The sequence below is a fragment of the Pristis pectinata genome, chromosome 11, assembly GCF_009764475.1.
Source record: "Pristis pectinata isolate sPriPec2 chromosome 11, sPriPec2.1.pri, whole genome shotgun sequence".
In the NCBI taxonomy this organism is placed as follows: domain Eukaryota; kingdom Metazoa; phylum Chordata; class Chondrichthyes; order Rhinopristiformes; family Pristidae; genus Pristis; species Pristis pectinata.
In genome coordinates, this window is record NC_067415.1 from 74,664,073 (window position 1) to 74,677,546 (window position 13,474).

Consider the following 13,474-nt stretch of genomic DNA (forward strand, 5'->3'; position numbering starts at 1 on the left):
TTAGGGAATAAAGTCCTGGTCTATGCAACCCCTCCTTGTAACTCAGGCCCCCAAGTTCAGGCAACATCCTGGTAAATCTTTTCTGTATTCTTTCTAGTTTAATAACATCTTTTCTATAACAGGTAGCTAAAATGGTACATAATCAAGTGAGGCCTTACCAGTGTCTAATATAACTGCAACATAACTTCCCAACCGCTATACTCAATGCCCCAACTGATGAAGGCTGGCAAAATTGGTTGTGATATCTGTGTTGGAATAAGCTGAAATGTTCTAGCTCCACATATGAAGAATCGTTCTGTAGGGGTATTATACAAAGGGAGGCAGCAGTTGTGGATTAGTAAGGAGTTAATGTTTTCTGAATAGAAAGGGAGAAAGTTGGCAGAAGAAAACGGAGAACAACTTGTGCTTCTAACCTAATCTACTGAAACAAACCATGTGGTATGAAATTCCTTAGTATGAAAGCAATTAAATAAAAACCAGCCTCATCGGCACACAAACTCATTCTAAACAATTTTCCAAGACTGGGTAAATATGAGGAGCTGGGTCACACCACTCCATTGTCTTCTGTTCTTTTCCATTGTGAGATTTAATATCCCCTGTCTTGAGTGTGGAGGTAACTTGAACTATCCCACTGCGAACTGGGCAGGGGAGCAACAGAAAGTGAGAATAAGTTGAACAGTGAGACATACCATCCCATTCTAACCACAGCCTCTGGAGCCTCCTACTGCTCACAGGAACTTGGCCCATTTTGTTGCATGTAAGTATTGGCAGGGAGGCACTGCCCCGAAAGCAGTTGGATTTCCCTGCTTGCTGCCTCCTGTAGGATGGATGAGAATAACAGAGGCCTTCTCTTATCATATATAGACTCCAACCACCAAGCTTTTTAGCCTCAACAAACAATCTGCTGGAGGAACTCAGAGGTTCGAGCGGCATCTGTGGAGGGAAAAGAATTGTCTTCGTCTCGGATCGAGATCCTGCTTCAGGACTGAGGGTGGAGAGGGAAGAGAGGCAGTACGAAGAGAAGAGGGGGAATGATGGGATGGTGGGTGGAGGGGGGGGAACAGAGGTGATTGGTGGACCTAGGCGGGTGAAGGCTGATGGGTAGAGCCAGACAGGGGAGGTGGAAGGGTGGAGTTGGGAGACAGAGGCAGGTGGATGATAGAAGGAGGCAGCCAAAAAAAGAGGAAGGTGGAGCCAGGAGTGGGGAGGGGAGGCTGAAGGTGGAGGGTGATAAGCAGGAGCACAAGAGCTACCAGTGCTGGAATCTAATAAGTACTGTATTCCTTGTGTCTCCAAACTTTTTCAGACTTAACTTGCACATAGTTTTGACACCTGCTGCAAAGATATCAGCATCACCAGCACCTCTACTTCCTTAGGAGGCTAAAGAAATTTGGCATGTCCCCTTTGACACTCACCAACTTTTATCAATGCACCATAGAAAGCATCCTATCTGGATGCATCGTGGCTTGGTATGGCAACTACTTTGCCCGGGACCACATGAAACTGCAGAGAGTTGTGGACACAGCTCAGCACATCACAGAAACCAGCCTCCCCTCCATGGACTCTGTCTATACTTCTCACTGTCTTGGTGAAGCAGCCAGAATAATCAAACACCCCACCCATCTGGGACATTCTCTCTTCTCCCATCTCCCATCAGGAGAAGATACAGGAGCCTGAGAGCACATACCACCAGGTTCAAGGACAGCTTCTATCCCATGGTAATAAGGTCATTGAATGGTTCCCTTATATGATGAGATGGACTCTTGACCTTACAATCCACCTTGTTATGACCTTGCACCTTATTGTCTGCCTGCACTGCACTTCCCTGTAGCTGTGACACTTTACTCTGTATTCTGTTATTGCTTTTACCCTGTACTACCTCGGTGCACTGTGTAATGAATTGATCTGTATGAACAGTATGCAAGACAAGTTTTTCACTGTACCTCGGTACAAGTGGCAATAATAAACCAATACCAATACCAATACCAATAAACTTCAACCATTGGGACAGACTGATAATGACTGGCAGTTGACCTGAGTAGACACCAACACTTAGCTGGAACTTGAGCTCCATTTCTTTTGCATTCCTCTTGCATGCTTCATTAGATCAGTTAGTATCCATTATAAGGTGATAATCTTGTAAAAGTTGATTCACCTGATCTCCCTGGCAATCATTTTGGGAGGGAAATCATGTCCATTATGAAATTGGATGACGCACTTCTGGTTACAACCTGCACTGGTGCTTTTGAAGTTTTCTTGAGGCACACTTAATGCCATCATCATTGGCACAGTACCCCTTTCTACCCTTCCTAATACAAACTGGAGCTCAGAGGTGCAATCTATGACCATGATGGAACAGCTTCAGGGTAACTAGCAACCCAATGCAGTAGTTCAATACCTTTCACTCCTATATCAATACACCTGACCCTGCAGCTTCAGATCTGATCGCAGGCTGCTCTGCCATCTTCCAAATTTCCCAGAGTTTGCTCAGACTACTAGTGGGTGTTTCCTTCACTGTTCTCATTCCATGGGTACCTCAGAGGTCACACTGCTGGTGGAGCTCCACGACAAGAGGTCCCATTTTGGGCATGGCCGGCCACTCTGGGTTGGTTGGGGAGCTCATAACCAAAGCCAGAGCTATGCCCATCTGTGAATAACCAATGCTGAAGAGACATCAGGGATACCACGTTCTAACTGGACCTCTCTGATGGATAATGCATTATCGGGGTCTGGTTTACCAAAGCAGCCATCACAGAGTGATGTCATTGTCTGTGGGATGACCTTTGGCCACACTCCAAAGATTGAGCTGTTTTCTCCACAGAGGTCAAAGTAACTCTGAACTTCTGCAACACTCTATCATTCCAAGCAGCCACACCAGACCATTGCCATGTCTTTCAATTTGCTGCTTGCTGCAACACTGGGGAGATCACCAAGACAATGAAAAAAGAATAATTTGATATCAGTGAGTCAAAAGTGGCATCTGGGCCATAGGGATTTGCCGGCATTTCTGGCTTCCCAAGACTGCAGGCTGACTGCATTCATTTATCACAGGGGAGACCATTAATAACCTGGAAACAGGAAAGGTTTCAACCCCTTTAACCTGCAGATCATGGAGGATCATCAGAAGAATTTCCTGATGAGACATGCCATGTTCCCAGAAAACACATATTCGGAGGAGTCACCATTGGTGAATGTTTTCAATGGTTGCCACTGTCTTGGGAAATGGATCCTCAGAATCAGAATCAGATTTATTATCACTGGCTTAGATGACGTGAAATGTGTTGTTTTGCAGCAGCAGTACAGTGCAAAGACATATAATTACTATAAATTACAAAAATAAATAAACAGTACAAAAAAAAGGAATAACAAGATAGCATTCATGGTTTCATCGACCATTCAGAAATCTGATGGCAGAGGGGTAGAAGTTGTTCCTGATTGTTGAGTGTGGGTCTTCAGGTTCCTGTACCTCCTCCCTGACGGTAGTAATGAGAAGAGGGCATGTCCTGGGTGGTGAGGGTCCTTAAAGATGAATGCCGCCTTCTTGAGGCGCCACCTCTTGAAGATGTCCTCGATGGCGGGGAGGGTTGTGCTCATAATGAATCCTGAGGGATAAGGGCCACATTCTCCTCCCATAATTTTCCAAATGGTATGTTCTCCAATGATATCAGCTAAGCACAGATACAATCAGATATACCAGGATGAAGTTCTGTGTCCTGCATCAGTATCAAGCAGGTGTGGAGAATGTATTATTTTGAGCTGAATGCTTACAGTCTTGTACAAGTGCCAGTCCTGGAACTTGTACAAGGCTGTAAGCATTCAGCTCACAATAATACATTCGCCAGTCCTGTAAGAAGAGCAACAAGGGAACCAGGAGTCTGAGGGCCATGAGATGGGGTTTGAAAAGCGGCAGAAGCAAAAGGAAGGAGCTGGCTACCAGAAGGAAGCCCCAGATCAGCACTGACGTTCTCATCTCCTAGCTGAGCTGAAAGAGGTAGGTATGGTCTACGGAGAACTCACTGAAAGTATGTCGTTTATCCCAAGGAGCCTGCAAAATCATCGCCTCCAGTGCAAATCCCATGACTCTCTCTGCACTTCTACTGTTACCAACAAATGATATGAAAAGGTAAAGGGGCCCAGATAACACATAATAACACTTGCTGTTCAGGAGGTCCAGCTCACAGATCACAACAGCAGTGAATGTGTCCCAGAGTCATTTATTGGAATGGCTCACTACAACTATTGTCAGTGGGGCTCTGCAGCTCACCCCAATATATATTGTGAGGATATAAAATTTGCTTCTACATTGCTCCATTGCGGGGAAGATGGGGGACAAGGGGGAGGCGGATTCTCACACCTGGAGGAGACAGCTGGAGCCACTTCTTGCCAGATTCTCTTTCTTATGGTGGTCCTGGCAAAGTCTCCTGGCCCACTTGGTGCACAGGACCACCCAGCAGCATGTATCTGTTGACCAGGAGTTCCACGTCTCTCAATGAATCTTAAGCTGTCCTTCTCCTTGCAGCTAAAGTCTGTGTTGCTCCTGTCTAGCTGTCATGGGGAGTGTGGCTTTAAGGGATGACCCCTTCTCTGATTGTTGCACAGCAAAATGTCATAAGTTTTAATGAATCCAAAGGGACCCCCAGGTCCCATTTAGCACAACCTTCTGGTGGTATGTTCTCAAACACTTTTGAAAATATCTTTTTGATGAATTTCACTTTTGTTTTGTGGAGCACTCCATTGGGAGTCAAACTAAACAGAATGACTGTGTAGCACAACAACATAAGGATCAAATTCAATTTCTAAGCAACACAGTTCACACTGGTAGGCCATCACAATGGAATTTCTACTTCTATTTATGTAAAAGACCACCCTAATCCCACTGTATTATCTTTTAAGTGGCGCTCTAAAAAGGAAAGCATGCCAAATTGGCTGCAGCTGCCAAGGTGCAATCAACAATTTTTGCAGGCCTTGGCACGTTTGTTTGGCAATTGGCCCTGCCTTCCTAATGGTGGCTATGAAGTTGTGCCATCTTCTGGAAGACACCTGGAGCTACCATGCAACAGACGGTCCACACACAGCTTTCATTGTGTGGTATGAGGCTCTGCCTGTCTGAATAAAGTCAAGGAAAGCTGCGCTCCAGATTTTCACAGTGGTGCTTATTCAGGTATTGTACCATGCAACATCAACCACATACAATGATCGCAATTCAACCTACACTGGAGACAATCTCTTATTGAAATTACTGAATCTGAGTTAGTGGAGATAATATTAACCTAAACCGTCCAACTGGAAACTGCTGAGATTGGGACAAACAACTGTTTTACACCCAGCTTAATTTTAGTCTCTCCAAGAGAGTAAAATTCAGCTGGGTGTAAAGGAGGCAACCAAAACTCAGCAGTTTCCCATTGAATAGCTTAGGTTAAAATCACTGTCAGTTCAGACGGTTGATTTATTTCATTCAATGTAAAGTCTGCATTGAAGAAAAATGTATGCCAAAGGATTTGTTGAAACATATGGAACAAGTGAGAGCACCATGTTGCATTCATGTTGCACTTTCAAATAGACAATCCTTCAGAAGAGCTTTATTGGACATAAACATAGAAAATATTACTCTAATGCAAAGAAGGATGGTCAAAGAAAGTAAGCTTTCAGTAAAGCTTCAAAGATAGAGAGATAAGTGAAAGGAATTGAACAGGTTAATGCAGAACTTGGGATCTTAGGGTTCATGTCTGGGACAAAGGCAGAGGGAGATCCAATGGAGACCAGAGCAGGAGGAATACAAAATTCTCAGAGGGTTGTAGTTTTCATAGATAGAGGCGACCAAGGCCATGGTGCAGTTTAAAGTTTGGGCAATGTAGGGCAGGAAATGCAGGAGTGTAAGGTGAGGAGGATTTACCACACTTTAGGAATAAGGCAGCAAAGATTTGGATGAACTGAATATAAGAAAGGGCTGACAAGAGTATTGGAATAGTTTCGTCTAAAGATGGTGATGGTATGGATGAAAGATATACTATAGTTGAGCTGAATTTGAAGATGTTACATAGGGTGTAAAAAACAATCTTTGTGCTGGAGGTTCTGCACAAGAGATTCTGCAGATGCTGGAATCTGGAGCAACACACACACAAAATGCTGGAGGAACTCAACAGGCCAGGCAGCATCGATGGAGAGAAATAAACAGTTGATGTTTTGGGTCAAGACCCTTCATCAGGACTGGAAAGAAAGAGGCAGAAGCCAGAATAAAAAGGTCAGGGGAAGGGGAGGAGTACATGCAGGCAGGTGATAGGAGAGTTCAGGTGAGAGGGGGAAGGAAGGGGAATTGGGGCTGGAAAATCAGATTGGGATTGGTCAACAACTTCTGTCTGGGATAGTTGGCGAGCAGAGGGATGGAATTGGTGGGGAAGGGGATGAAACTGGGGAGACAGTGATGAAATTGGTGCAAAGAAGAAGATGGTTATGTCAATGGTGTTGTCAATGTGCCTTGGAATCAGAAGTTATGACTTCAGATGATACCTTTAGGAAGCAACATATCGATGAGGCTGGAGAGGGCCAAGGGCCAATCTTTGGAGGAATTCAGAGTTATCAGGAGAGGTGTTGGAAATGAAGGCACTGTATGACTGGATAGGTACAAGTACAGTGAACATAGAACAGTACAGCACAGGAACAGGCCCTTTGGCCCACAATATCTGTACTGAACACAATGATAAATTAAACTAATTCTCTTCTGCCTGCACATATTCTATATCCCTCTATTACCTGAATATTCATGAGTCTATCTAAAAGCCTCTTAAATGCCACTATCGTATCTGCTTCCATCACTACCCCTGGCAGCCCGTTCCAGGCACCCACCACTCTCTGTGTAAAAAACTTGCCCCGCACTTCTCCCTTAAACTTTCCCCCTCTCACCTTCAATGCATGTCCTCTGGTATTTGACATTTCTACCCTGGTAAAATGATTCTGACTTGACTACCCTTTCTATATCTCTCAAAAGTTTATAAACTTCTATCAGGTCTCCCCTCAGCTTCCAATGCTCCAGAGAAAACTACCCAAGTTTGTCCATCCTCTCCTCATAGCTCATACCCTCTAATCCAGGCAGAATCCTGGTAAAGTCTCTTCTGCACCTTTTCCAAAGCCTCCACATCATTCCTGTAAAGGGGCAACCAGAACTGCACACAATACTCCAAGTGCGTCCTAACTGAAGTTTTATATAGCTGCAGCATGACTTCCTGAAATCCGTCCACTTTTGCCAGGCCTAGCACTTATTTTCCATCCATAATTGCCCTTGGCAACAAATTGGCTTGGTCGGCCATTTCAGAAGCAACCATGTTGATGGGTCTGGAGTCACATATTGCCTAGACCTGGGAAAGATGACTATTTTCCAACACATACCGGGCAACAGTTATCAAGGTCAGCTTTAGCAATGACCCAATAGATTTATGGTTATTTATTAATAGCTAGATATTATTAATTTCCAGATTATTAATTGATTTTAAATTCCACCGCTGCTATGGTGGGATTTCAACTCTAGATTGTTATTCTAGGCCTCTGGATCACTGGTCTGATTAAACTGCAGTGCTACCATCACACCCTTGATATCGCTGTTGTCGGACCATACCCACGCCCAGATCTCACGTACAAAAATAGGAAAGGAGACCCCTTTCTGTCATCTAGGCTTTTGCTGAGGGTCTCCTGGGGGAGTAAAAGGTCCAGTTTGTACTTTCTGGGAAATAATTCAGAAAGTGAAATAGAAATCATGCCCTTCCATATGCTGACAATTTCAAAGATCCAGGCAAAGTCCAAAAGAAAGACTCAACCATAGCACTGCAGGGAATGTGGATCCAATTCTAGAAAGCACTAAAACTTTCAGGAACCCTGGAAAGAAAAGGGTGTTCATGATATATGTCACAGGAGTAAGGAAAATAGAATTATTTTGTAACTTCTTCAGGAAGTTAAATATAGATTAAAAGCATTATGCAAAACCATAAAAATTCTACTCTACAGATCTACCTCTGGGATAATCCATATGTGTCAGGGGTTTTATATGTTTTCTCTATTAGAGAGAGAGAGGGAGACATAAACAATAGGTAAGTTTCTCCTTCAGGAATGCACAACTTAATTCTGGCACAAATTTTGCATTATCTTGCCTGAATTGTATCCAAGTGGGAAAAGGAAGTTATTTTCCAGTCAGGTTTGAGAGCAGCACTGAAGCTATTTATTAATGATAGTTGAATCTGGTACTGCCTTGCCTGTCTCATTTTGGCTGATATGTTTAACAGTGCTCTAATAAACAAAGGCAACAGGAGGTAAGTAAGTCACTAAGTCGTCAATTTTCATCTTTTATATCAAAATGTAAATTGTAGTTCATTATGTTTTGATAGTGCCTTTAGGGAAGTTTCCTGCAATCAGGGTGCATGTGCAAATTGTCATTGCTTCTTGAAAATGAATCAGGACCTCAACTGTGCACATTGTTAGGTTCCCTATGGCTTGTCTCCTCTGACAAACAGAAGTGTTGGCCAAGTTTTTTTTTCTCTCTCTTGAATGCTCATTCTTTAATGAAGCTGGTTCGTAGAAACTGTCTGAAACAGGAACAGGAGTTGAATGTAAACAAGGTTGAAGCTATGTGTAAAATGCATTTAATTGTAGCGACAACCATGGCATTAATCCAACTTATCAAAAAGATAGTGATTAATAGAGCTGCCCACAAATAACAAGGTGGCAGTTTGGTTGATGTGTTTATCCCTCTTTATGTTTGATGAGTGCCTAGTTTCCAGCATAGAAAGGGAGAAGGAGCCCCCTTGATGTCATCCAGGCATTTCCTGAGGATCCCCTAAGTAGGGGCAAAGTACTTATCCAAGTTCAGACTCCAGCAGAGGATAGCAACGTAAATGAGACAGGGTGGAGGCTGGATAGGCCCTTCCACTTCATTTCCTCTCACACCACAGGCAGACTTCCAACACCAAGGACACTTGTGAGAAGACAATCTGAGAAATTACAGCATGAGAGAACAGGGAGACCACATATTCACCAAAAAAAAACATGATGGAGTCACTGTCCTCCATACGCTGACAAACTCATGGGGTGGTAATCCACGTGAGCGGCTGGCAGTCTGAAACTGGTCAGAACCAAACTTTTAGGGCGTCATTTTAACCTCCCCAGATGGGCTGAATTAGGATAGAGGTGCAGAGTTATGCAAAGCAGTGGAACAACCTACAACCACTTCTGATTTTAAGACCAGCAGTTGAGGGAGAAATGACTTTGTCCACTTTCTGTAGTTAATTCCCCTCAGTTAAATATTTTAACAAGGGTATATTCCCCAAATCACAATGTCTTTCAGAATTAATATCTCCAGGCCTGGTTTCCTAAGTCTCAGAAATTCCGGCAACTGAATAGAGGTTAGGACAGTTGGATCTTGCAGGTAAATGCCTCTCAGGCATTGTTTATGGACCCTGAGGAGCAGGAGTATATTGCCAAATCCCAGCAAACAAACCTTTTGAAGTCCCCACACTGGAAACCTCACAATCACATTCCAGTGCACTACCTTCTCTCCTCCTTACAAATTCACTGACCTCTGACCCCACCACTCCAAACACTGATGGCTCCATTTGGACCCAACCTCTCACGTCTACAGTGATTGGTCTTCCTGGGCCATCCTTCCCATGATCCCCTCCTCTTCTCCATCCAGGGCTGTGGCCTGGTGCTACAGGCCTTCCACTCAACTTTTGGGATTTCCGATAATCTACATTTTGAAAAAAAACAAGTTCTTGGATGGCATTTGCTTGCTACACTCGGTAGGATTTTGGCAGTTCCTGGAAGTATGCACAGGAGGAGAAGTTACAAGTTTTTACACAGGTTGGCAGTGAGCCGGCAGTCCTCACTGTCATCTCATTACAAACTCCTGGGCCATTGTGTCCATTGGGAGCAAATACAGACCCAAAGTCATTCAACTTATCCTACCCAGGTCTTAATCTTTACTGGTATTATATCCAATCACACAGCAGTGTGCAAGACTTTATATACATGTGGAAGTAACTTAATTTAACATAGTAAGGCATCATTGCCATGTACATGTATTCAGCTAGATTGGATATTCCTGAACTGCCCCTTTACACATATTCTAAGGGGTGGGATGCAAACTATCTCAGGGCTGAGGGTGGAGGCGATGGCAAACAGAGCAAATTGATTGATTTCTTTGGCTGTAGCAGTTTATCTTGGAGGGGAGACCAGTTGGAGAGGGAGAATCACAAGAGCCTGGGTGGAGGATAAGAGACAACTGCTGAGCAGATGAACAGGGAGGTTCAGGCAGATGACTGTGGGGGTGTTGATGGGCGTCATCGGGTGGATGATGGTTTGGATTAGACAGATGCTATTAATAATTGGCACTTAAAGGCTGAAAATATGAAACAGCTGCAGCAGCTGGTAAATATGGCAGTCGATATGCATTAAAAGAAAGTTTTAGAACCTCTGTGTTTGACAATCTAAACCTAGGGCTGTCATTTTCTGTAACATTTGGCCCAAATAACCCAAGAAAGCAATTGCATTGAGTTTTAGCAATAATTATTATTTACAACTTTTGTGCAGTTAAGGGCCACAGAGGAAGGCTAATGATCTTTGGATTTTAAAGGATTCTGGAAGTTTGAGGTAATTCCCAAGGCTAAAGACTAGGCAAATTTCTGCCTCTTAAAGTTCATAACAGTGAACTATTAATTCACCAGAGACACAAAATACTGTAGATGCTGGAATCCAGAGCAAAAAAACATACTGCTGGAGGAACTCAGCGGGTCAGGCTGCATTTGCGGAGGCAAAGGGTAGTTGACATTTTGGACCATGATCCTGCATCAGGACTGAGAGGGTAGAGGTGAAGTAGCCAGTGTGTAAAAGTGAGAGGGAGGGGTGAGGCAGGGGCTGGTAGGCGATAGGTGGAACCAGGTGAGGAGCAGGATGATGGGCAGATGGAGGCAGGCAGAGCAGGGAGAGTGTGGCTGGTGCGTGATCTGTAGAGACAAATAAGGAGAAAGAGAAAACATAGCAGATGGAGCCAGTTAGGGGGAGGGGAGGACGTAAGTAGAGACAGAGGCTGGAAGGTGATAAGTGGAGACACAAGAGGCTGCAGATGCTGGAATATGATCAGTAAGGAAGGTGATCAGTGGAACCAGATAAGAGAGGGATGGTGGGCAGATAGAATACATTGAGGCAGGGGACAGGAGAACCAGGAGGTATAATGTGTGGGTGATAGGCAGATGGAACCAGGTTGTTGGGGGGGGGGGATGAAATTGGGTGTCAGGGGTGATGGGGATCTCTCCACTTCCCTCCTCACATGCCTTATTTTCAGAATTCCTTCTTGTGAATGACTAGGGCGACACTTGTAGCTTGAGTTTGTTCATAAGTCACTGTATGATTTTTCTTGGAGAGACAGTTTATCTCATTGTATTTGTTTCAAGGGGTGGGATGTGAATTGTTTTGGCTGACCCCTTTCACAAGTAGAAGAGGGTTTGATATCCAACTAATGTATTAAGTAGCCACATTACCCATGTCCCATTTGAAATCTGTTCATGTCTCTGGAGGCTGCGGAACCCTAGCAAGACCCTCATTGTGTCTTGAATGAGTTCTTTAGAGATCAATTATTACACCCAGCATCCCACTTGCTTCCGCTGGTTAGTTCCAACAAGCGCAAGATTCTAATCTCCTGACCCTTCCTAACCTTCCCTTGTTTGTTTTGTCCGAGAAGCATTGTCCATGGGGATGAGTCAACTTCTAACCGCATCTCATGATATCCAGATATATAACTCCATCACAATCCATGACTCCACAACTGTGTTACATTATTTCACAAGCTATTGCAGCATCTGACATTAATCTCTTTCCACAAAATTGAACCATTCTGAATCTGAAAAAAAATATAAAAGTTATGTACTGGTTGACAATGAGCTGACCTTGAAGTCCAATATCCAATAGATTCCCATGAGCTATTGTTTCCAGACCCATGCTATTGTCTAGCGCCATGCTTATTTTGCTCTTACTACTGCTCAAATATTTATTCTTGCTTCGTTCTCCAGTTCCTAAATGACTCCTGTATATACTACATAAGTTGCAAGTCAACTGGAAATCTACTTCCCTGTCCAACAATATGTCCAGTTTATCCCACTCCTACATCAACCCACTCTAGCTTCTGTTTCTCGCTATACACTCACTTCAAGGTCCTCATCCATATGTCATGGTTGCTCTATCGTCTTTCCTCCCCTCCTCTGACATCTATTCCAACTCTATGTGTCATGATCTATCATGTTAGATTTACATTCCAGCGAGATCCAACCTCCTTCTTTCATCTACTCCACTATAATTGCTGAATCTGTCAGTTTTTTTCCTTTAGAGTTCAATTTCAAACTGCTCCTGACTTTTTTCATTTCTCCCCATCTCCTCAATAACCTTCTTCATTGTTCTTACCATGAGGCACCTTTTCTAAACCTATTGTCATTTTCTCCTTGAGCTATACATGCCCTACCCTCCTTTAACAGTTCATTCATCAAAGATTAGCAATCAGGTTTAGGATCATTCACTGTTTTTACTCAATAAGTCAATAGGGAGCTACTCTTAAAATCTTTTAACATATAGTTAAGAACAAAAACTAAAAGGAAAAAAGAGACTCTCCCAATGACTTTAAAGTTAACTTGTACTCACTTACAGTGTTGCTTGGGCCAGGATTATTGTTTCCTTGTCAGTTTTCTATCCATTTCTCTGAGTGTTTTGGGGATAGAAAATTGACCTGAGGAGCTTGCATAAAATATTAAATGTAATTACATATGTGCATCGAATTTCACTTCCAAAATTTGGTCCAGTTATGTTACTGACCAATGGTTTTTGCCCATTAGTTTAGTGAAATATCACTGACCTCAGATGCTTCTTGACCTGCTGTACATTTCCAGCATTCCCTGTTTTTATGCTGGTTTCTTTGCTGAGTTTGAAGGGACGCCAGAATGGAAAGTTTAAAATCAGCTTGATTTGTCAAACTATGAAAATGACATTGGAACTTCCTTAAAATAAGCTTCAGGAATATTGATGGAATAGAGTGCAAGAAGTTGGAATCACAAAGAATGAGTGCCAGGCTAGAGAAGAAAACTTTGCACCTTAGCTCCGATTCTTCAACTTTAACGAGTGAATAATGACAAATACCTCAGAAAGGAAGAGTTGTAACTGATCTGTTTGGAAAGGTAATTATTTATTCCAGTAATGGGATTACTCACTGTTGGGAAATTCACATTACTCCACTGACTGGAAAAGTGGCAAGCTGTTCCAAAGGGTCTCCAGCATGATTTACCATCATTAGTTGACAAGAGGTACAGAACCTGGGAAACATTGCAGTGGCTTTATGACTATGTGAAGGAAGATCACATCAACTTGACATTTTCCTAATGTGTGGAAAGCACACAGCAAAGAAAGCAATTTTTTCATATTTAGGTAATCCTAACTGGAGTTAATAAGGCCA